Genomic DNA, 24,386 nt, shown 5'->3' on the forward strand with positions numbered 1-24,386 from the left:
TGGTGATAATCAGTACTATCCGAGTGATGGCCCGTCTGCAGCGGATCCCCATCTGATGCTCTTCAGTATTGATATAATCACTGGGTATGTAGGAGTGCTAGTTGTGAGTTAGAGTATAGAAATTGTCAGAGCATTGGTTTGCTCTGCTGGTGAAGTTGTGAACCTAAGTGTTGGTTCTTTGAGTTGCAGTCATTGAGGAATGGGAACCTCTAGATTGAACTCTGGTGGGGTGATAAGGATTGTTTTCGGGGAAAACTGTATCCTTTCACACGAGCTTAGTTGTTAGATTGTTGAAGTCATGTTGTTTGACTTAATGTGACCTCCTGAACTAAATTATATGCAGGGGTTACTATGAATTGTTTTGTTTGTTTTAAATTGTGATTGCCTTGTTTTCTTCTTGATTTGATTGATTGTTGGCTTGATTTATCTTGAAGACCATAGTGGTGACGATTATGCTCTGTGTGAGGATAGAAAGGTGATTCACTGTTTTCACCTTTGATGTCATGTTGATGACAAAGGCTCCTAGTGGGGAGGAAATGAGCGTGGTTTGGGATTCGCAGTAGGGCGTTAGAATGGCATCAAACAATTCTTGAGGAAGTCTTGTTTGATTGAATTTGTGTAATGGAACACTAGTTGAGAATCTAAACATGAGGCTGTAGTCACCAATTGACTTATGTAGGCACGATATGGAAGATTATGGAATTGATGGTCGTAGGTGTGAGCTATGTGTATATCGTGTCTAGGTTGAGGTGACTGATCACAGATGGTGATATATTGAGTCACAGATGGTGACTGATCACAGATGGTGATCGATATTGAGTCACAGATGGTGATCGATATTGAGTCACAGATGATGACTGATCACAGATGGTGACTGATCACAGATGGTGACTGATCACAGATGGTGATATATTGCGTCACAGATGGTGACTGATCACAGATGGTGATATATTGAGTCACAGATGGTGACTGATCACAGGTGGTGATATATTGAGTCACAGATGGTGACTGATCACAGATGGTGATCGATGTTGAGTCACAGATGGTGACTGATCACAGATGGTGATATATTGCGTCACAGATGGTGACTGATCTCAGATGGTGATCAAGATTGAATCACAGATGGTCACAAATGGTGACAAAGGCATGTTATCGGGAATCACGTCCTTGGCCGGAATAGTGGTTACGATGTCAGTCAGAGTTCTTGTCTGTCTGCCAGGATAGTTTATGGGAGTAACGGTCGAGGTTGCTGGAGACTCATAACTCAGTAACCATCTCTAATAACTGTATATATCTTTCCACCATCAATATCAACACAATTTGTTATAGAAGCTTCAAGAGACGATTCAAATTGAGCTTGAAACTTTTTAAATATTAGTTTAGTGTAAACTCTTCCTGCTTCATATAATATTTTGACATGCATTTTCACAATAGGCAACTTGAAGCACATATCATATTCTGCCTCTAACTCCTTGTACCATTTATTAGCAACCATCCTCTCAAAGTGTGTAAAAAACTCTAACAGATTGTGGTCCTAGTCTAAATAATTTTTCAAGACAGAGTTAAAACTTTCACTCAATTGAGTGCTTCTTATTCCAGCTGACCATGGTCGCTTAACATACGGAAAGTCCCATTTTTGTCTTAAATCATATATGCTACTTAATCAAGTATTGTCATGCGCACCATATTTATCAAGCATAGCATCCCAAGTGAATATAAACTCATCTTCCTCAATATTTTCCATTAATCTTGACAAAATACTTGTGGTTCCACCTTCTTCTGTCAAAAAACTATTCCTATGCTTTGTGGCATTTTGCATCATATGCCAAGCTGCAAAGCCTATGATATGCATTAGGCATAACATGTTGAAGAGCCTTTGCCATTGCAACATCTTGATCTGTGAATATTCTCTTTGGAGCCTTTCCAGACATTGCCCTAAAAAAAAGTCTCAAACCACCATATAAATGAATCTACTGTTTCATCATACATTAGAGCCACCCCAAATATAATAGTCTTGCGGTGGTGATTGATTGAATCCAACAAACACAGCAAGAGGTCAATTAGATTTGTTAATCTCGAACGTTGTATCAAAACTAACAACTAGCGAGTATATATAAGAGCATCAGCCACCGTACCCTATAATTGATAGGCTATATAGCCATATTTGGCTTATCACATAAGAATATTCTAGAGAATATTTGATACCTCTCGCATGAAGTTCCCACCATAAGCTATAATTGGTAAGCTATAATTCAAAGCCATATGCAACGGCTACTTTTTTCATTTTTTCCAAAAATTCCCAACGACTAATTGGCTAATTAAAACGGTAACTTTCAAAAATTCTATAAAAACTCAAAACCATAACTTCATTTTTCATTTCTCTTTATTCAATCTTAGTCTTCTATCTATTTTCGACTATGAATAATTCTCAAATATCATCATCCTCTTTGTCTTCAAACGGAACCGATGATTATTATTATCGGGTCATGGCTTCATTTGATGAGGAGCAAGATTTATTGCTTCGCATATATGCGAATAATAATCACCTCTTGGCGGAGTTGGATGACAATGAGGACGACGAGGCCGAATCGAGGAGTAGTTTCTGGCCATATAGTTATTAATCGTCCTCGATAAGAAGCTAGGTATAATCTATATATGGACTACTTTGCTGAGGTTCCACGAGTCAGAGAAGACAAATTTTGCAGACGATTTCGAATGAGCGAAAGTTTATTTCATCAAATTGTGGAAGCCGTCAAAAATCACGACAATTTCTTTGTGCAACAATACGATGATATTGATAAGATCGGATTATCATCTTTGCAAAAATTTATAGCTGTTTTTCGAATGCTTGCATATGGTGTACCAGCTGATGCTCTTGATGAATATTTAAATGTCACGCCCCTGATTTTTACACACATGAAAATCGATATATATATAACCCCATAATTATATATGCGTGAACGTTCAGTCATCAATACAAATACCTGGAACATCTTTCCCCTTAAAACAAGTACATACTGATGCCCTGAACCAATCCAAGTTAATATACACTCGCTCAACAGAGTTATATATTACATAAGCTTACGAATTAAATTGCCATCACAAAATAAAACGTAAGTACTCCTCAGAGTTCACTACAAAGCAGAAGTCATAACAATGGCAAAGCCAGATCAAATTTGCTTCCTACCAGTTCTGCTGCCAACAAGATACCTCAGCTTCAGCCACGATCACCCTGACCTGCAGAAATAACCCCTACACCGTTGGAATGGTGTACCGGGTTGTCACACAACAAACCCGGTAAGCTTTTGCAAGCCCGCATGAGTAACTCAAAATAACTCACACCAAATTACGGGATAAAAGCCCGCACAACTCACGCCAACACGAGGAAAACCTTTCGACTCGAGAATAAGGAAAACATACCATGCTTCCCAAAACCATACTCTTTTCCCAAAAAGGAAATCACAAAAGTCACATCGTGACAAAATCATATAAATCGTTAACATAACAATTCAAATATGATTAATCGATCCAACCTGGATAAAATACGTACCCAGGAGTCATAAGTAACCTACTTAGATCCATGAGGTACCATGGCAGACATACTAGCGCTCTAGCTTATCGTAACCACTTGCCCGGCTAACTGCGTGATTCCTTATTTCTTGCCTTGGTCACTATCAGCGACCTGTCACCATCTGTGACATATGATCTTCAGACCCCATCAAATCTCGGAATCAACTATTGGTCACCATCTGCGACCTATCACCATCTATGACATATGATCTTCAGACCCCATCTGGTCTCAGATCAACCATTAGTCACCATCTGCGACTTGTCACCATCTGTGACATATAGAATATGATTCACAAGTCCTCCTAGGACATTTAAAAGAAAGAATCCCCGAAACTCTCGTTTAAAAACACGTACTCATGAGCATCAGATAGCTCCCTACTAACCCCATGATGTACCAACAACAAATCAGTCCAACCTAGACACACAACACATCAACACAGATTCACCACGAAGCCACTAATACATGAATACGTATGTATATATATATATATATATATATATCCCATAATATATATATATATATATATGTACACACATAGTCATTCACTCAGAAATGCCATCAATACATGAATACATATGTATATATATATATATATATATATCCCATAATATATATGTATATATATACACACATAATCATTCACTCAGAAATGCCACAATACATCTATAGTCACAGTAAATTCCATAACTCCAAGACAATATGGTAACTAGGCTCATAACGCAGATAAATCATTGGTCACCATCTGCAACCTATCACCGTCTGTGACTCTTAGTTTTCATACCCCGTCTGGTCTTAGAACCAACCGTTGGTCACCATTTGCGACCCATGCTTTTCAGACCCCATCTGGTCTCAAGTCAACGTTAAGTAAGTCACACCTGACCTAAAAACGTTACGACCATCTAGTTCCGGCTTTCCCTATCCCTGCTCACAATCTGTGACCCTTGGTACAAGGACCAATACATTTAAAATGAGTCACGCTTGACTCCAAAATGTAACCTCAAACTCAATACTTTTCAAGCAATAGAAAACATCTTTTCCACAATATTGATTCTATGAAAAGTCTCATTCAACAATAATATGAACCCATCATGCATATTATTCATCACACATCAACCACAATAATATATATATTTCACGTAAATATATATATACGTAGTCATTCGCTCAGGAATGCCTACTAATACCAACTATAGTTTGCAGTTAAATAATTAACGCCAAAACGATAATGGTAATTCTGTTCATTGATGAACCTTGTGAGATTACTCACCTCGAAACTCCCGCTGTGTCTTCAATACAGAACAAGGCAGCCACACCACAAAACAACCGTCCAAGGATACCTCGTCAAGCACCTAATCACATACGGTTTCAACTTAGCAACAATCCATAAACAATTTAAGTCCGAAACCCCCGTTTTGAACTAAAATCCCTAAAGTGATGCCAATCGAGGCGAAACCACATCCGAGACTACCCAATGTCTCTGGAATACTTCTACGATCGATATGCCAAAACCACAAGTCGATCGGAAGCTCGAATCCTCACGGATCGAAACATCGAACGGTCCGAAACCGTAAAAATCACAACATGCTCATACGATCTCCAAAAATTACAAACAATATATCGAAATGCTCGTATCGACGAGTAGATCGAACTCAGGAACAGAAACTATCCCTGAGGTGGCCGGAAACAGCTGGAAAACACCACCATAGTGGCGACACCGCCGCCGAACCAAAGTCGGAATTTGACAAAACTCCCAACACCAAAGTTCTTCATCTCAACCCCAATTTCAACTTTCATAACTACAACAAAGTCCAAATATGAACCAATCGATCGAATTTTACCTTAGAACAAAACAGCTCGATTGAAACCCTAGAATTTCAATTCCAAAATTCGACCTCCACGAATTGAATCGATGCAAGCCACCTTGTGGGAAGCATCAACGTCCTCCAAGCTCCAAAAGCCCTCAAGAATCACCGGCAAAGGTGGCCGGAATCTCCGACTCCGATCAAGGCGATTTCATCCCCAAAGCAGCCACTTCCAATCGATGTAACTCCCTCCACGGCTCAAATCTCTCTTCAATCCTTCCACAGACCTCAATAGGGGATTGAGGCGAGCAAAACCCACTCTTGAATCGAAGCAAACGGTGGCCGGAGGAGCGAGAACGACGCCTCCACGGGCTCGGGAGAGGGCTGGGTTTCCGTTTTTGGAAATCTGGCCTTCTTTGCAATTTCCGGAAAATTTCGTCCTTTTATACCAAAATGGAAAGTTTTTCCGAAGCTCATAACTTCTTCATACGAACTCCGATTCTCGCGTTCCGCATGTCCACGAACTCGTATTGACGCGCTCTACGACTTTCGTGAAGGAAGTTTTCAGAGAATCCCAACGTATCAAAAGTCAACCTTGAACCCCCCCTAAAATCATACCTTTTAAATAATTAATTCGTCCGAAACACTCCCACTCCGTCCACGAGCCACGAAACTGTCTGATACCCATAATTCAAATTCCGAAAAATCCTCGGAAAATAAATACGAATTTCTGGGGCATCACATTCTACCCCCTTAAAGAAATTTCGTCCCGAAATTTAAACGTACTACACCAACAAGTACGGATAAATCATCCCCACATCCAATTCTCATTCCTCAACAACCTGTTCTTGTCTCACTATACAACATATCTAGATCAACAACAGATACAGGTACCCTACCTAGTATCACAACCAAGGTTCTAAAAAACGCTAGGCGCTAGTCGGGCGGTGACCCAGGGACTAGCGCCTAGGGGCCTAGGCGGGAGCTTAGGTGGGGACTTGGCGGTTTTTTTATTATTTATTTTTAAATTATTTTAATGACATATAATAATATAAATGACAATATTTAAAGTCTAAAAATTAATTATAAATATAAAAATAGTCAAAATATAGAATAAATTAGGGTTTATGACCGCCTAGGCTCCGCCTAGAACCGCCTAGCCCGCCTAGGCGGCCGCCTAGTAGCCCAGCGCCTAAGGGAAACGCCTAGGCCAAAATTAGAGCGGTTCCTTGCCGCCTAGGCCGATTTTTAGAACATTGGTTACTGTAGAGAACGACAAGTGAAGAGAGATAGTGATGATATATTCTCTTGTATTTGCATATTGTTTGAGATGAAAGGGGTTGTATGTAGGCACACTATCAAGATCCGTAGAGAAGTGATGCAAATCAAAGACATGCATAAAGATGGACCATATAAGCTAGAGTTGAAAGTGTTCAAGACATGCATGGGCGTGAAATTCAACCAGACCCTAAGTTGCAACAGGCCTCTTGGTACAGATCCTTATGTTCCACCTACATTAGGATATCAAGGAGGGCTTTAGAAATTGAAAAAGCACATAAAGTAGCCATGACAAATGCAGAGAAGTTAGCAAAAGAAATTGAAGACTTGCTACGGTCTGAAATGAATGCTAATGTGGATGAGAATGGCCATACAACTCAATGCACTCCTACTGAACAACTCAATGCATATGGTAATGTGGTGAATGAAAAAGGGCTAAAGAAAAGGGGAACATCTAGAGGAAAACGGAGAATCAAGAGTCAGGTGGAGATAAGCATGAACAAAAATAAAAGACAGAGGCAATCCAGTAAAAAAGCAATGGATGTATTTTTATTTCTATAAAACTACTTTCTTATTAGTTTTTTTTTTAAATTTATTTACAAATATCATTCTTGGATTTTATAATTCAGGTTACTCCTGATCTAATGAGCAATATATACAAGGTGACTCTTGATCCACCATGTAGTGAAGAGAATATTACTCTTGTTCTAACAAACAATGCAGTGAATGTTACTCATGATCCATCGACTAATGCGGAGAATGATACTTTTGATATAACAAGTAATGCAGATCAAATTTTGGAACAAGATTTTTGTGCATCTTCACTTAGATTTCTTGCTTGTAGTCAGGTACATTAATATTCACTTGGTCTTAATAGTTATGGTATTAGAGTTCAATATTACGTACTAACCTATTTCACTATATCCTAGGAGTTTGATTTAAACAATGTTCCCCAATGAAAAACATATTGTCATGGCCCTAATATGTAAAAGGTGTGTGTTCAACTTCAATGAAATAATGGTCTTTCATATATTGTGGTTGTTTATGTAATTTATATGATATAATGGTCTGTCATATATTGGTCTTTCATATACTATTTCTGTAATTTATATGAGGAGAAGGCTTCTGTTTTGTTTTTAGCAGGTTGTGCAGGCTTTTGTTTTGTTTTTGTAAGAGAAGAAGGCAATTGTAAATGCTTCTGTTTTGTTTTTGTAGAAATGAAGAGTGCAATTATGCAGCCTTATGTTTTGTTTTTGCAAGATGAGAGGGCAATTTTGCAACCTTATGTTTTGTTTTTGCAAGATGAGAGGGCAATTGTGCGACCTTATATATGTTTTGTTTTTGTAAGAGGAGAGGGAAATTGTGCAGCCTTATGTTCTGTTTCGTTTTCGTAAGAAATGGTTTACTAATTGAACCAACCATTCATCAACAATTTATACAAAAATAAAAATTCAATCTCTCCAGAGTTTTGTCAAATCTATTATTTTTGGAAATAAAGTAAAAATCTATCATCATCAAAGATGTATCCTCCACTTCTTTCTGAACTGAATTCAAATGGTTTACAAACTAACAGATGACTTCATCTCTACAATGTCAGGTTCTGCCAAGCTTTTGGATAATTCTACGTCAGCCCCAACACCCTTAACACTCATTACATGCCAAAAGTCCTCATGGATGATAGTTAAAATGTCTCCCGTGAATCTTGATCATTGAGTTTTCGACATTAAAGTTGTTGCACATCATATGGTATAGAAGGATATTAAGTTTGTTGCACCTGAAGGTATATATCATCCCAAACCCCGTTGCATCAATAGCTATTTGTTTTTCCTCTGACAGACGAGTACATGTTCTTCTGAACTCCCTCATTCAGTGACCTATTATGAGACTTCGGGATAGTCTCCGTATCTTACATCAACAGCTCCACATTTTAACCTCTATTACTATGTCCAATTGAGTCTTCAAGGGTAGAAACTGTCTCCTGAAATATTTGTAAATTGGTTTCTCATTGTATAAACTCCTAGTACAAAGAAGGAAAATATTAATAAAGTGTCATCTACCTTTCACTATGCCAATATACCCTTCAGACGACGAATCATATCTATCGTCTGAAGTTCCAGAAATCTGTTGTTTGGATGGCTGTCGTCTCTTAGCCACTCAGATGATAGAGAAACCCCGTCGTTGATATATCACTCAGACAACAGATGTAGTATAGGATATTGCATGTCGTCTAATGCACTCAATATTGAAGAATTACAGACCATCTGTTGTCTGAAGTACACTACAACTCCATATGAATGTTGTTGATATTTAAATGTAATAATGGATCTAACATAAACTCTGTCGTTTGTAATTGAATTCAAATGACATAGATTTACGTTTAACTGTCATTTGATTGTACCAATAATGAAGCTTAGTTGATGTTTCTATTGTTTGATTTATTATTCAATGATAGAAATATGTTGACTTAGTTTGTGTACAACAACTTTTTCTATGTGAATTATGTTGTTTGAAGTTGTTTGGACTACAAATGTTTGTGATTGTTGTGGTTAGATTTGATTTTCAGCCACTGTTTTAGTTTATTTATGTTGTTTGAATCTAATTTGGAGTGTAGTTTGGACTCTTTCACTAGGCCAATAATTCAATCAGACGACAGTTTTTCACTGTCGTCTGATAATAGAGGCTGTTGTTGTCTATCTCAATATCGTCTGATACATAATCAGACAATACCAGAAAACTGTCGTTTGATAAAGGTTAGTACAACAGCAGCTACTATCCTGTCAGTAGTCTGAAGGCTGTGCCAGGCAACAAGGGGTTTATATGCTTGTTCAGACAATGTGTACTTGCAAATCCCATTGTCTATCCATTATTGATACTATAGATTTCTTCAAAAAACTGTTATTTGTTGTTTTGCTGGACAATGACTTTCTCGTTCTTTTACTCTTTATAGTATTATAGTTAGATGGCTCAGACAACAGTTTTTGGTAGGAATTTTGTGATGATCAATTATTGCACAATAGTTTTTAGCTGGATTGAATAGTCTGATATACATTCAAAATGACATCACATCCAAAACACATTCATTCATGTAAAAATCCGATACATTCATCCATATATCCAACAAAAGTCATTACATCAACAGAACTAGTTTTATAACAACATTTAGTGAAATGTTGAAACCAACCAAGTCTTGAAGAATACTTTGTGGTGATAATGAGGATGCTAGCAGAAGCTGCATCAACAACAGCCTAAAGTTGACCTAGAATAGAAATTTTCCTTGCTGAGATGCTGCATATAATTAACAGAGAACAAAGGCTGAAGACCTGTTTTGATTTACTTTAGCTTATTCATTGAGCATGTCTACTATTGTAGGAGTAAGTGAATCCACAGGTGCTCTCCATAACCTACATCCATAATTAGAAGTAAATATATGCAACTGATGACCTGGAAACTGGAAATTAAGAATCTCACGAGTCCATATAAAGGTGCAATACTGTTAGCCATATGCCATCTGTTTTCCCCACATAACTCTGAAGTTATTGCCAATGACTTTATTGCTCCTGAGACAGTAGACAAGTTGGCCCTTAAGGTCATTCTTCACTTTTAGATTATATGCAAAATGACTTCAAATTGGAAATACCTTCAGTTGCAGGCTAGCAGTATTGCATAACAACCAGAGATGCTTTGAGCCTTTGATCAAAAGAGGATCCAGAAGTTGGCACATAAAAGTGGAAAGTAGAAATTCAATGCTAGTACCTCCATTGTTTATCTCCAGCCAAACATTAGCAAAGCACTGGCATAGAAATTCACTACATTTGGAAAAGAAACAGAGCATGTTGGCCAAGTTACAAGACACTAATTCAAAACGTCATAAGCAATGGCACTCTAAAATCAAAAATGTTCCCCTATTGGTCAGCCAAGGGACCATGCTTACCTCCAGTACTAGTATATACATAATCAATATTTGATTAACAATGACAACAGGGCACTAGATTTTGCAGAAAATCACCTGAGAGGGAATTGAATGATTTTGATTTGGCATATCATATCTTGGGCCAATCTTCGCCCTTTTCACTCTGGCACCATTGTAAATGCCATAGCCATCCCAATTATTAGACAAAAAATGAAAAGTGACATGGGTATGTAGCACTTCATTTGTCTCAAGTATCATATTATATATGAAACTATCGATCAGTAGTCACTATAAAATGGGAACTTCGTTTCTGCCATTTCCAAATCTGGCCCTGCAACGTAGCATAAAAATTCCAGGGCTAAGGGTAAAGACCAATTAGAACTAGAATGCTATTATTTATTCATTTTTAACACTATGTTTAATTTTCTTTCACATGAATTAATCAACACCAAGTACATGCTTTTAACAAAACTTAGCAATTGATAGATATGGAAGGAAAATGTTCTTACATGGCAGTAAGGGCAGTTCTTATCATTCAAGGTGTAACACTCTTTGGTCATGTGCTATATTTTGCCACAAAAACCAAGTGTTTTTGATGATTAATGTAATGCTCCTGATATAATAGAGAAAGCCATAAGCTTTAAGGTAGTTAGTTCTCCATTTTCAGATTCAATACAAAAGTATGAAAGCAAAGCACAACAAGGAAGTAAAAATACCTTCAGTTTCAACACTGCCTCCTGGACTATCAGGACATCACACATCTAAAATAACCTTTCCACCTTTTCCAAATTGCAGGGCCGAAGGCTAAAGATCAATGGAACATAGAGATAAGCCACACCCTTTAATTAGTAATCACTATTAATTCTTCTATCATTTGCAACAGAGTTTTTTCTTTTCTTTTCTTTTTTTGCAAAACCAATTTCAAATATGATATTATCTATGATGCACGGAAACGCCAAATTCCCTTCGTTTCCCGTATCGATCAGGGAAACTAGTACGAAATGAGTCGGAAACGCATATCCGGATTTGGATACGGTTTGGAAATGCGTATCTTGATTTGGATACACAAATAAATAGAAACGTGGGGGTACTACTGACTTTTTACTCTTAAAAAAAAAAAAAACTTAATACAAATTGACCCAGATCGAAGAAAGAGAAAGAGAAGGAAACGAAGCTGAGAAAGAGAGAGAGAGAGAGAGAGAGAGAAACGAGTTGACCCAGATCGAAGAAAGTGAGAAAGAAGGAAACGAATCTTAGATCGAAGAAAGAGAGAGAGAAGGAAACGAAGCTAAGAAAGAAAGAGAGCGACGAGCTGACCCAGATCGAAGAAAGAGAGAGAGAGACGAGGAGAAGCTGACCCAGATCGAGGAGGACCCAATCTATTCTGGATTTTTGGTCTTCTGCTCATTCTTTCCCACCTCCTCCTCAGAGAAGAGAAAAGACTGGATCTTTGTCTCCCCAACAACATCAGAAACTTCTCCTCCCCCTCTCCCATCTTTCTTTATGTTTATGTTTCATATTTTTTTTCTTCTAATTATATATATATATATATATATAATTTTATATATATATATATATATATTTAATTGGCATTTCCTTCACGTACCCGTATCCTATTATATTTAAGATTTGCCGTTTCCACGTATCTGATCATATCTTATCCGGGTACTAGTACCCGTATCGGTGCTTCTTAGGTTATTATCAATTTTGACATGTCTCATAAATGGTTACTAAGATCAGGGTCCTACAGCAACAAATATTATAGATGATGCATGAAAAGAACAGAAATAACCGAGATACATTGGCCATGTTTTCCCAAATGCAGAGCCTAAGCCACGACCTTTAAAGATCATTAATTCTTCAAATCCATATACCATACAAAAGTAATCACACCTTAATGGCAGCACTACTTATAATTGTAAACTTGTAATGTCTAGGAAGCTGATATCACACTGGCAACAGAAACATAGACATAGTAACCATAACAGTTCAGGATTATAATTATCTTTCATTGTCTACAATTAATAATTGCATCAGATTCTTATTAATAAAGAAAAAGCCTTTGCCACAATGAACTTTTAGTCAGTCAAAGCGTTAAGGAATCAATATTATATATGGTCTCATTCCAGCAACTAAGACAACAACATAAACCAAAATGGCTTGTTTCAATTGAACCACAATTCACGTGAATGCAGGAAAGGATAGACATATATACACAGGTAACGTAGCAAGACTCTAAACATACCTCTTCCAATGTAAATATTGTCTTTTGATTAGCAGCCTTGTATTTTTCAACCTGTACAAGAAAAAAGAACAAAAATTTACCATCACAAACAAGTTTTCAAGTCATCTCTCATCACTTCCAAACATCGAAACCCATACTCAATTAAGCCCTTATCCAAAAAAAAAAAAAAACACACAAAACTAACTACTACACCAGCAGCTTTACCCTCTCAACAAAGACAGTGCATTTTTTTTCTTTTTTGTTTCGAATCAAACACACTATCCCAAACAATCAATTTCAGAAACATAATCAATAAGAAACGACAATTTCAAAAAACCCAATCAAGAAACCCAAATAATTTCAGCAGGTATCAGTCAATTCAGAAACCCAATAAATAAAAAAATAAAAATAAAAAAAGGAAGAACTGAATCTGATTGAGGCTGTACGTTTGGTGATAGGTAGAACTACTTCGCTGCCGAATCGGAGAGGAGTCACGACTGATTCACGACCATTGGTGGTCACTGCGGCAGTGGTCGACTGGCGATCACTGCGGTGGGAGAGAGATGGCTGAGAGTACGGTCTATCTAAGAGAGAGAGAGAGAGAGATAGAGAGAGGAGGTCTTAGAGCTGAGGGCTGTGGGCTGAGGTCGACTGAGGGCCGATGAGATTGAAAGTGATTTTGAGAGAGAGAGGCGGGAGTTCCGGTGTTTTGGTCAAATGGAGAGGAAAGAGTTTAATTTTTGATTTTTGTCAAAGTGTTAAAAGTCATATATCTAACCCTAGATATATTGTATCGGGAGAGGGAAAAAAAAAAAACTAAATTAAGACAACATCAGTTAGTGTGTATTGTTTGAAGATAATGAGACAACAGACGAATAAAAACAGTTGTGTGAAACAGAAATCAGACAACATCTTTTGGCAACCATTGACTTAAAGGTTATTGCACAACAGACAACTAATAACAGTTGTGTGATTGAACAATCAGACAACATCAAAAACAAATCATTGTCTGAATAAACCTTGGTCAATTATGAAATAATAACTGTTATCTGAATTGATCCATTCAGACAACATCATAATATCAACCATTGTCTGAAAAGTATTTGCACAAGAGAAAAGTAATAACTGTCGTTGGATTCAGAAATTCATATGACAAAATTTTTTTTGCTGTCGTCTGATTATTTCAGACGATAGTTAAAATGTTTGCTGCCGTCTGATATGTGTTGTCTGATTGAATTTTTGGCCTAGTGTATCTTCTGTTGTTTGTAGTTGTGTTCAGTATCATTTATTTGTCTTCTATTTGGATCTGCAACCACAGTTTTAGTTGAATTATGTTGTTCGAGTGTTATTAGCAATACAAGTAACCGCCTACTTCTGTTGTTTGAGATTGATTTCAATTCCAGTTTTATGTTGTTTGAAGTAGTTAGGAACAAGAGAATAATTTATGTTGTCTGAAGTTGTATTCAGTGTCATTTTTCTATCTTCTCTTTGGAATTTTAACCAGTGTTTTAGTTAAATTATGTTGTTTGAGTGTTAGTAGCAATACATGCAACCAGTGCCTACTTCTGTTGTTTGAAAGTGATTTGAAGTCCAGTTTTATGTTGTTTGAAGTAGGTAGGAATAAGAGATTAACCACATACTTTTGTTGTTTGGGAGTGATTTGAACTCCACTTTTATGTTGTTAATTTGAAGTAGGTAGAAATAAGATTATTGTTTGTTTCTGTTGTTTCAATTTTCTTGAGACAACATAGTGAAATCTGCATATGTTGCCTTTCAACCATTTAAACATCACTCATTTAACAATCACCAAAGCCATAAATCATAGGGCTGGGTTCGGTTTGGTACCGAAGCTGACGGGCCGATACCATGTACCGTACCAACTTATACTGGTATGCAAACAATCATACCACTACCGGCCACAAAATATGGTATATCGAGATGTCGGTATACCGATTTAATCAGTCAGTTCGATATGGTTGGGCTTGTAACCGAGTTTGACATTGGGCCGCAAACCAGTCACCAGTACATCACCGATCCCTTCTTCTTCTTATGTTTTCTCCTTCTGAGAACTCTTCGACCCGCACGGTTATGAGTCTCTTCAGTCTCCATACCACACACAGTGATGGAAGAGTGTTGTGGTGAAGGAAGAATCAACCTCAGATCTGTAACCTCTGCTAAAATCAAACAAAAGTTTCAAACTTCATTCATCTATAAAGCATGATTCTCCAAATTTGTAACAAAACCTCATCTGGGTGTTCACCAAATTTCACAACTAACAAAACCCAAGACGCAAAGAAATGAATGACCAAAACTTTACTCAACACCAACTAAACCCAAAACCAGATTTTTCCTCCCAGTAAAGAAAATCAACATAAGCAAGAAAAGAAACTTGAAGTAAAAGAGAGATCCAGGGCCGAGTTTGAATCAGATTATGGGAAGAGAGCAGAGTCTGAGAGAAACACTTTATAGGTTGCTATTTTTGAAGAAGAAGAAGATAAGAAACAGAAGAGCGGGAAATAAGAAGGAGGAAAAAAAGAGAGAGGAGAGTCGGAGACGGGGAAAGAAAGAAGAAAGAGAAAGAATAAAAAACTAAAAAGAAGAAGACCAGAAGAGAGACAGAAAGAGACGGCAAAAGATATAAAAAATAAAAAATAAAAAAAAGAAAGAAGAAAGAGAAGAGAGAAGAAGAGTCCAGAAAGAAGAGAAGAATAAAAAATTCAAAAAATATGAGTATTATACATGAGTTCGGTACAGTACGGTATACCATGTATATATGAAAATTAAAACCATTACCATACCATGTATGTGGAGTTGGTACGGTTGTACCATACCAAGACTTCGGTTACCGACAGTGTCGGTTACCAACTTCTTTGGTTCGGCTCGGATTCGGTTAGTTGGTTTGTCTCGATTGAAAATGCCAGCCCTAATAAATCAACATCCAAAATGAAGCCAAATTTTCATTGTATCAATATCATCCAAATTAATTATAATCCATCAATTCCATAATTCTAAGACCTAACATTGACATTATGATCGAGAGAACCTAAAAACACCATCTCGATCCTTTACCTAGTGCGCAAACACAAAAACTTGCAAGGTAGCTAGAGAGTAGACAAAGCAACTGCATGCATAATGTACAGTTCAACACTTTCCATCAGTTCTATGTACATGCACAAAAGCAGTTCCAAGTACTACTCATCTACCTTAACCACGCAAAACTAAAGTTAATTATCTGGGAATTGTATAACATTTATTTTCCTATTCAGCTCGAACCATGTCAATATCCTTCTATGTGTAAGCAAGATTTGATTTCTTTTCCCACTGAAACAACCAAACGCAACGAGTTATTATGCCTATCAGATTTCAGATTATACGCATATTTCAGATTTGGACATAATAAATTCCATTAAATTTGAGAAGCAAATGTAGCAAGTTATGCAGTGGATCAATCTTACCTTGGCAGCAAACTCTAAGCTCTTATCCTCCACAATTTCTTTCATATAACACATGATGAAATACCCACAAGTCTTAGAATTAGTTTGCTCCGGAATACCCTACAAATAAAAAATTAAGATTACGATAGTGAAATATACCATACCGTATGAGTTAGTATGAAAATCTTAATGGAGACGACAAAAAGTTCAACTAACTTACAACAAGATTCTTCCATTGAATTATTTTTCTTCCTTTCCTGCCCTTCTGAGCATTGAAGATTTTAATCGAGCTTGAAAATGATGATCAGAAAATAATAATCAGTAAATAGCAAGTTTAATACATGAAGAAATAACACCAACTGATATATATATATATATATATGGTTAAAAATGCAGCAAACTTACTTGTCGACAATAGTTTTCCATTCACCACAGCATAGTTGCCTTTTTAGTAGATCCATGAAGTGCAGGACTTCTTCATCAGGGTTCACCACTGACAACATCCAACGTGCACTATAGAAGAATAAATACAAAATGCAGTTTTAGTCCATCAAAGCTATATACAGTAGCCACCAACAAGCAAAATAACATGCCAAACATTGTAGTAGCACTGATTACGTACCCCGAGTTATATGGAACTAAAAATATCTACCGAAGTGGCCCTATAGGGCCCACCTTAGAAGAAATTCCACCAAAAAATTGATAGAACTTCCTCTAAAAGTAGACTACCCAAAACCTATAAAAACATTACAACACTCCTCAGATAATCATATCCATCCTCAACTTGATCCTGAAGCCTACATGCTCCCCACAATCCATAACCAACTTCCAATAGGAAACTTAAAACCAAACTGAAATTTCAATCCCAATAGCAAATTATCTTTCATACTAACACAACTGAAAGATGGTCATCAGAGCAATCTAGACAAATGACCTGAAATAGAGTACAAGTAGGTTAACATGTAACCTACACAGAAGATGGAAGCAGTGGTCACTATACCTCGACTCCTATGCAAGCTCGACCTCAACTACTCTGCAGAATGGGCAAGAAAGACCGAAAAGCCCAGGGAAAAGCATTTAAAAACCATTAGCGTGAGTGGACAAAAATAAATAAATTCAAAGGAAATAAAAGAAAATTTAATGCTTTCCCATTTTATTATCTTAAAAGCCAAGCATGCAGTACGTTCAAGAAAATACTTGTAAATGCTAACTGAAAAGAGCATCTCAAAAATATTGCAAAACTTGTGAAAATACTCTAATTCATGCTCTGAAACTGAATCTCAACTCCTGCTGTAAATCGTCTCAAAAACCATCTCAAAAGCATTTTAGAAATCTCATAAATCTCCTAATAAATATTGATATCTCAAATCATACTGAAATCTCATCTCAAAATCATTTAGAAATTTCAATGTATTGTAAACTCATCTCAAAACTCTTGAAATCTCATAAAATACACATATCTAAAAATAGGAGATGACTAGAGGGAACTGCCGACTGGTCATCTCATGTCACCTGGAGGGTACTGCCGACCAGGGACGCATCGAAGAGTACTGCCGATCGGAAGAGGATGTGATGGTTAGAGGGTTCTGCCAACTAACTATAGATAGTTAGAGGGTATTGCCAACTAACTACCTCATGCCATCTGGAGGGTACTGCCGACCAGATGACGTATCGTAGGGTACTGCCGACAGATATATTCTGGAGGGTCTGCCTACCAGAATATTGTCTGGAGGGTACTGCCGACCAGACTATTACCTGGAGGGTACTGCCGACCTGGTAATGCATGTATGTGTTATCATATTTACCTCCTCAATTAAATACTCAGAACTCAAACTCATTAGTAAATCGTCGAAATCATAATTCTTGAAATCTCAAAAATAGAATCACGCTCAAATACTCGATAAATCATTCATACTCATATATCATCATAGATATCGATATTCGAAAAACATAGCATCAAGAAATCTCGATAATTCATAAATAACTCATCGGAAATATAATGTTAAGAAATCCCGATAAATTATAAGTAAATCATAAATCAACACGATAATTTAATATTTAAAATATAATATTGCATGCCTCAGTAATTTAAAAACAAATGTCGACTCATAGATTTGCGGCTATGAAGGTCGTCCAACGATTTCTTCCTTGAACTCTAATTACTCGTCTCCCTAAACAAATCAATATAATAAATAATTGTTTCTCAATAATCTAAACAAAATTTACGATAATAATTTCGAAACCCTAAAACCGATAAATCATCGGAAGCTTGAAATTATAACTAAACGAGCCCAAACTTCATATATTATATCTACTCAATAATTATAACAACATATCCAAAAAATGGGAGCAATCCAGCGGTCGGATCTTCCTGAATCGAAACCTGAATTTCCAAAACTTCAGAAATTCCCTACAATTCTAAGGTTTGTTGTATAGTTACCAAATTACATCCACATGCTCGTAACGATGAGCTCAACCAAACAAGCCGAAATAGGACGCCGAGAACGATCGAACGCTCCCCCACGCGCTGCCACAGGAGGCTGAGCGTGGGCCCCACGCGTCATAGGTTCCAACCCCAAATTGGGTCACCAAATTTCACCACCAAGATCCTCTCACCATCTCCAACAACTTTCTCAACTATAACAAAACTCAATTTCAAGTCTATAATCTACCTCAGAAACCCGAAAACCCTAGATTTTCCTCTCCCCTTCGATTCTCCTTCCACCGGCTGAATTAGACCTACCCACTGGTTGTTTTCGAACCACAAAGAAGAGAGCTTCAAGATGTGGGTGGTGGCGCGGCCTGAGATGGCCGGAAAACCAAGAATTTGCCGAAAAACCGCAGATGACGTGCTGGAATTCTTGCTTGCTACACCATCCATTGCTACAATTGTCGAACGCTGCCACCACCAAAAGGAAGAGGAAGGTAAAGCGGTCCAAATGAGACCGGTTTCACGACCAGAGGTGGCCGAAATGGACGCAAGCGAGGCAGGGAAGTTAGGCACCGAAGCTGCTCTCTTTGGTTTCTCTCTCTTCGACTTTCTAAAATGGAAGTCCCCCAAAATAGCAAGTTTCCCCTTCAGGAAACACCTAAATATGCTAAAGCCAATTTCTCAAAATTCACAAAACTGCCACTGGGTTTTAACCTTTATAACTTCTTCTCTCATTCTCTTCTTCGAATTAACATACTTTGTTTTGTATTTTTGTAACACTAAAACTACACGTTATCAACTCTTCCAATATTAACGTATACAATATATATGAAATACTGAACATCAGCTAATAAAAAAAAAAGATGGACTATAAAAGAATTAAGGTAGGTTACCTTACACTCAATGTGTTTAGAGCGTGTCGCTGGTGCAAGGGTAACAACCAGCTTTCTCGACCAAGCAACACAAGTCCCAATGACTTCTTCAACAGTGACTTGAAAACTAACGAGTGACAGCTTTCTCTACATAACCGTGTGGCAGTCGTGTGATTTGAGACCAACGAGTCTCAAATCTTCCATTGAAACTAGATTCCTTATGTTTGAGCAAAAGCGCACAGGAATTGTCATATTGAAAAAGGAAGAGCATATTGTTTTATTCTCATCCAGCAGCAAGTTCTAACTTGCCAAAGGCAACTTGGCCATTTTTGGACCAGGTGTAGGCTTCAAATCAGTTCTGATGCCCATATCAACCATGTCCAAACGAGAAGCAGCTCCATCCTTCGTCTTCCCGGAAATGGTCTATAGGGTACCAAGTATAGCATCACAACAATTCTTCTCAATGTGCATTACATCAAGAATATGTCTCACTTGAAGATGTTTCCAGTATATATCAAGTTCAAAGAAAATTGATTTTTTTTTTCTTTCCAGCAAGGTCTGTTTTTATATTTAACACCCTTGTAAGGGAGAGAAGGGTTTTTTTTTTTTTTTTCCAAAATGGCATGTTCAGACCTTCAACTCTTAACAACTCCTCCTTTCCACTTAATGGTGAAGAAGCGACACCTTCCTCTATGGTATTGTTGAAGGCAGCAACTTGCTTTTGCTTTCGATATGGATGATGTCTTGGCAAAATTCTGCGATGTCTCATGAATGTCATTTTGTTAATATGCTTCAACCTATACGGTCGGGCTTCATCGACACAAACTGGACAAGCATTGTATCCTTTGATAATGCTGCCTGAGAGGTTCCTATATACGGGAAAGTCATTAATAGTCCAAAATAGGACTGCCTTCAGTTTGAAGGACTATCCTCTTACAACATTATACACTCCTTCAACCTTATCCCACAGTAGTTTCAGATCATCTATCAACGGCTGCAAATAAATGTCAATATCATTTCCTGGCTGTTTGTGTTTAGATACTAACAATGTTAACATCATGTGCTTTCTCTTCATGCATAGCCAAGGAGGAAGGTTATATGTAACAAGAATAAAAGGCCAGCAAGAGTAGCGGCTGCTTAATGAACTATGGGGATTAAACCTATCTGAGGAAAGGGCTAGCCTAAGGTTCCTCAGTTCGCTACCAAATTCTAGTGACTTTGTGTCAACTAACTTCCAAGTCGGGAATTGGCTGGATGCTGCAACATTCCATCTTTTTTCTTATCATTGGCATTCTAAGTCAAATCCTTAGCTGTTTTGGTTGATTAGAACATCCGTTTGAATCTCGAGATTGGTGGGAAGTACCACAAGACCTTCCTAGGCACCCCTTTCTTCTCAGTTTTATCCTTGCCCAGTTTCTAACGTGATTCACCACAGGTTAGACAACTTGTTGCTTCTGCATGCTGCCCTCTATACAAGGGGCAGTCATTTGGACAAGCATGAATTCTTTCATACTCCATGCCCAATGCAGCAAGTGTTTTCTTAGCCTCATATATAGACCCAGGTACCTCATTCCCTTCAGGCAGCAACATGCCAATCAGGATTAGCATGTGAGAATAACAAGAGTCTGTCATTCCGTGCTTTGCCCTCAAATTGAACGTTTGTATCAAACTGTTCAACTTTGTAGTCTTTGTACAACCAGGATACAAAGGCTTATCTACATCCTCTGTAAACCTCAGAAACTCATTTGAGTCACTCAAAATCTCATCTTCCTCATCCCATATCCCTAAATGAGCACCCATATCTACTGTTTCTAATTCATCTAATCTATCAGCATTCATGGCAGAAGGTTTTCCATGTCATTTCCATTGCTTATATCTAACATCAATACCATTAAAGTATATATGGTCCTTATCACTCCGATAGAAAATTCATCGTTGTCACAACACTTCAAACAAGGACAGCATATTTTCAATTTGTTGCTAGCCTTTGCCAAAGCGAACTTAAGAAAATCTTGAAATCCTATCTCAAACTCCAATGATCTTCTATCAGCATGCATCCATGATTTATCCATCTTATATATAAACACATTTACATTTACCAAATTTTTTTTTAGAAGAAAACACATTTAACAATTAGGAACTATATTATCACCTAGGATTAGAAAGCTTAAAATACGTACATATTACTATTAAAACTAGAATATGAATCTTAAGGGCCCCTATTAACCCTATGTCGAGCTTAACCCAGCCCTTTTGAAGGGAGCCAAATAAATGTCAACACCTGCTGCCAACAGTCTTTCTTCGGAATTATACTGAACGGGTTGATCCTCCCCTCCTGTTTGTTTTAGCAACTTATCCTAAGGTCTCCTCACTAAGAACTCCCCGGCGACGATAGAGGAACCAACCCGCCTGCCATGGCGGGCCGGCTTTTTTGTTTCACAATAAGACCTGGACGATTATCCCTACCCCACTGTAGCTTACGAGTTTACGTCCATCCCCAGTCGGATACAGTTTCCTTTCTATTTCTCCCTTGTAGTCGTTACCCGAATTCGCGCAAGTGTGTCCACACCCCCCAAACAGACTTGACGAGTAAACCCCCTACGGGCGGTCGTCCGTTGTCGTAAAGTAGTTCCCGCGAAGCTTTCGGGAAGAGGGGTAGTCTTATGTGTAAGCATAGCATTTCTGGTCGAACCCGCCCAACCCAACTAAGAAGAACCGAACCTGACAGACACATCTTTTTCCTTTTGGGAGGGTACTCCGAGTAGTGGGTACCTCGTAGGACCTCGCAAATATATATATATATATATATATATATCTGTGTGTGTGTGTGTACACACACAGATACATGTAAGCAACATTAATTCATAAACATACACTTGGTTAATCTAACAGTTCCGAATGTGGCTAAGTCAGAGCTAAGTCAATCACCCACTTCCACTGCTTGCCGAGTAAGCCTATAACTCCAACCTTTCACTACATAGCAGTACCAACAACAAAAAAAGAAAAGAAAAGAAAAGATGTTAAACTCATTTAAAACAAACCATGCATTATCAGCTTATAAACCCAGCAAATGTAGTCAAAAATTTAATCAAAAGTTATAAACCCATCAGCAAATTTTAAACACCCAAATCAATTTCTAGAACACCAATAAATTTTTAGTAAATTTCAAACACCCAAATCGAAATGAAGAACAAACCCCCAAATCCATAAAACCAGTTGCAAATCCCTAAACCAGAATAACACCCATCTCTAAATCAATATCCCAAATCTAATTTCAAAGGACATTATCAAAACCCCCAAATCGAAATCCCAAGGAAACCCTAAAACCCAAAACAAATCGAACTCGAAACCCTAAGATGAAGAAAGGGAGGCTTGCCGGCCGTGCAACAACAGTGAATCGAGACTTCAGACTCTTTTGTGAAATCGAAGAACAGTGTCAAATCCTAGCTCAGGGAGATGCTTTTGGCTCAAAAACCTAGCTTGGGGAGAAGTTTCTGTATGTCACTTTTGGGTTTCTGATCGGCTGCAATTTTTCTAGGTTGGGACAGCGAAAGAGGGAAAGTATGTTTTTTTTTTTTTTGACTAAGTGTTTGGAAAACTTGGGGCTAGATCACTTAAGTTTTAGTTCAGCCAAAAAAACTTTTTGTTCAGACAAGGAGAAATAATTTCTCCATTTACTCAAACAACAAAATTAGGTAGAGCTGTTGTCTGAGTTTTTCAAATTAGGAAAAACTTGAAAAAATTGATCTAGTATTGATTTTGGTAGTATTCAGACAACATAAATAATTAAAACTATTGTCTGATGGCTTTAAAAAAAAAATCAGACAACAGAAAGCACGTCTTATGTCGTCTAAGATGTGTTGTATGAAGCACTTATTGGCATAGTTTTTGCATAGCCCGATGATGATTTTGAGGTTAGCTTCAAGTTATTTTCGACAGGCGGCCTTGGTTAAAAAATATGAGTGTTAAGCTAAATTTTTATGATTATAAATTAAACACAAAACACAATGCAAATAAATATTTCATACACTTCAGTCTAGTCGGATTGCACGCCGTTGTCACTACTTATTTGGTATGTGACTCCCTTCCCTCTCACCAGAAGCCTTCCTTTCTGTTGTTCAGATGTGTTCGACCTCATATGTTGCACACATTACAAATTTACATGATTATATATTATACTATTACCACAATCCCTACAAAGTATGTGGGTTAAAACTTTACTCGAGTTTTAATCAAAATCAACATATTTCAATTTCTGATTCTTTTCATAAATACGGTTAAGATGCAAGTAGGTGAGTTCACCATGTTTTTTGGAAATGGCCAATTTTTCCTTGCGTCAAAGTAAACACTGATGGCTTAGCGAAAGGCAATCCAGGCCCGGCAGCTTGTGGGGGAGTGTTTCGAGATGCCTCAGGAGGTTTTTTAGGGAGTTTTTGTCAGTTACTTGGCTAAAATTCTTCCTTCTATTATGAACTTTATGTTGTTATCTTGGCTATCAAAATTGCCTTTGCTAGAGGGTGGTTCCATTTATGTTGGAAAGTGATTCTATTAGTGTGGTAGCTTGCTTCTCTTCTAGGTCCTTTTCTCCTCCATGGAACTTAAGAGTTTGTTGGGGCAATTGTCTCTCTAAAGTAAACCAAATGAATTTTCGATGTAGTCATATTTTTAGAGAAGGTAATGCTGTAGCTGACAAGATGGCAAACCTGCTGGGAATCTCAAATGCAACTTTTACTTGGTATGATAATCCTCCTAGTGAGCTCTACAGGTTTCTACAAGCTAATTATTTAGGTTTTCCAAATTATCATTTTTCATAGTGGAATGGTTGCCTTATTTTATGGATGGAAATAACAGGAAAGATAAGAAG

The 24,386-nt window shown here is 37.5% G+C and overlaps 1 long non-coding RNA gene across 1 annotated transcript; it reads right to left on the reverse strand.

Annotated features, from left to right (window-relative positions):
- Window positions 1-9,976: 9,976 nt before the first annotated feature.
- LOC121053162 lies at window positions 9,977-10,715 on the reverse strand. The gene is made up of 3 exons (XR_005810940.1): window positions 10,658-10,715; window positions 10,289-10,457; window positions 9,977-10,208 (listed from the first exon to the last, which is right to left on the reverse strand). It is a non-coding gene; the product is annotated as an uncharacterized LOC121053162 (long non-coding RNA).
- Between the last annotated feature and the right edge of the window lie 13,671 nt (window positions 10,716-24,386).

This window comes from Rosa chinensis, chromosome 5 (assembly GCF_002994745.2).
Source record: "Rosa chinensis cultivar Old Blush chromosome 5, RchiOBHm-V2, whole genome shotgun sequence".
Taxonomy (NCBI): Eukaryota; Viridiplantae; Streptophyta; class Magnoliopsida; order Rosales; family Rosaceae; genus Rosa; species Rosa chinensis.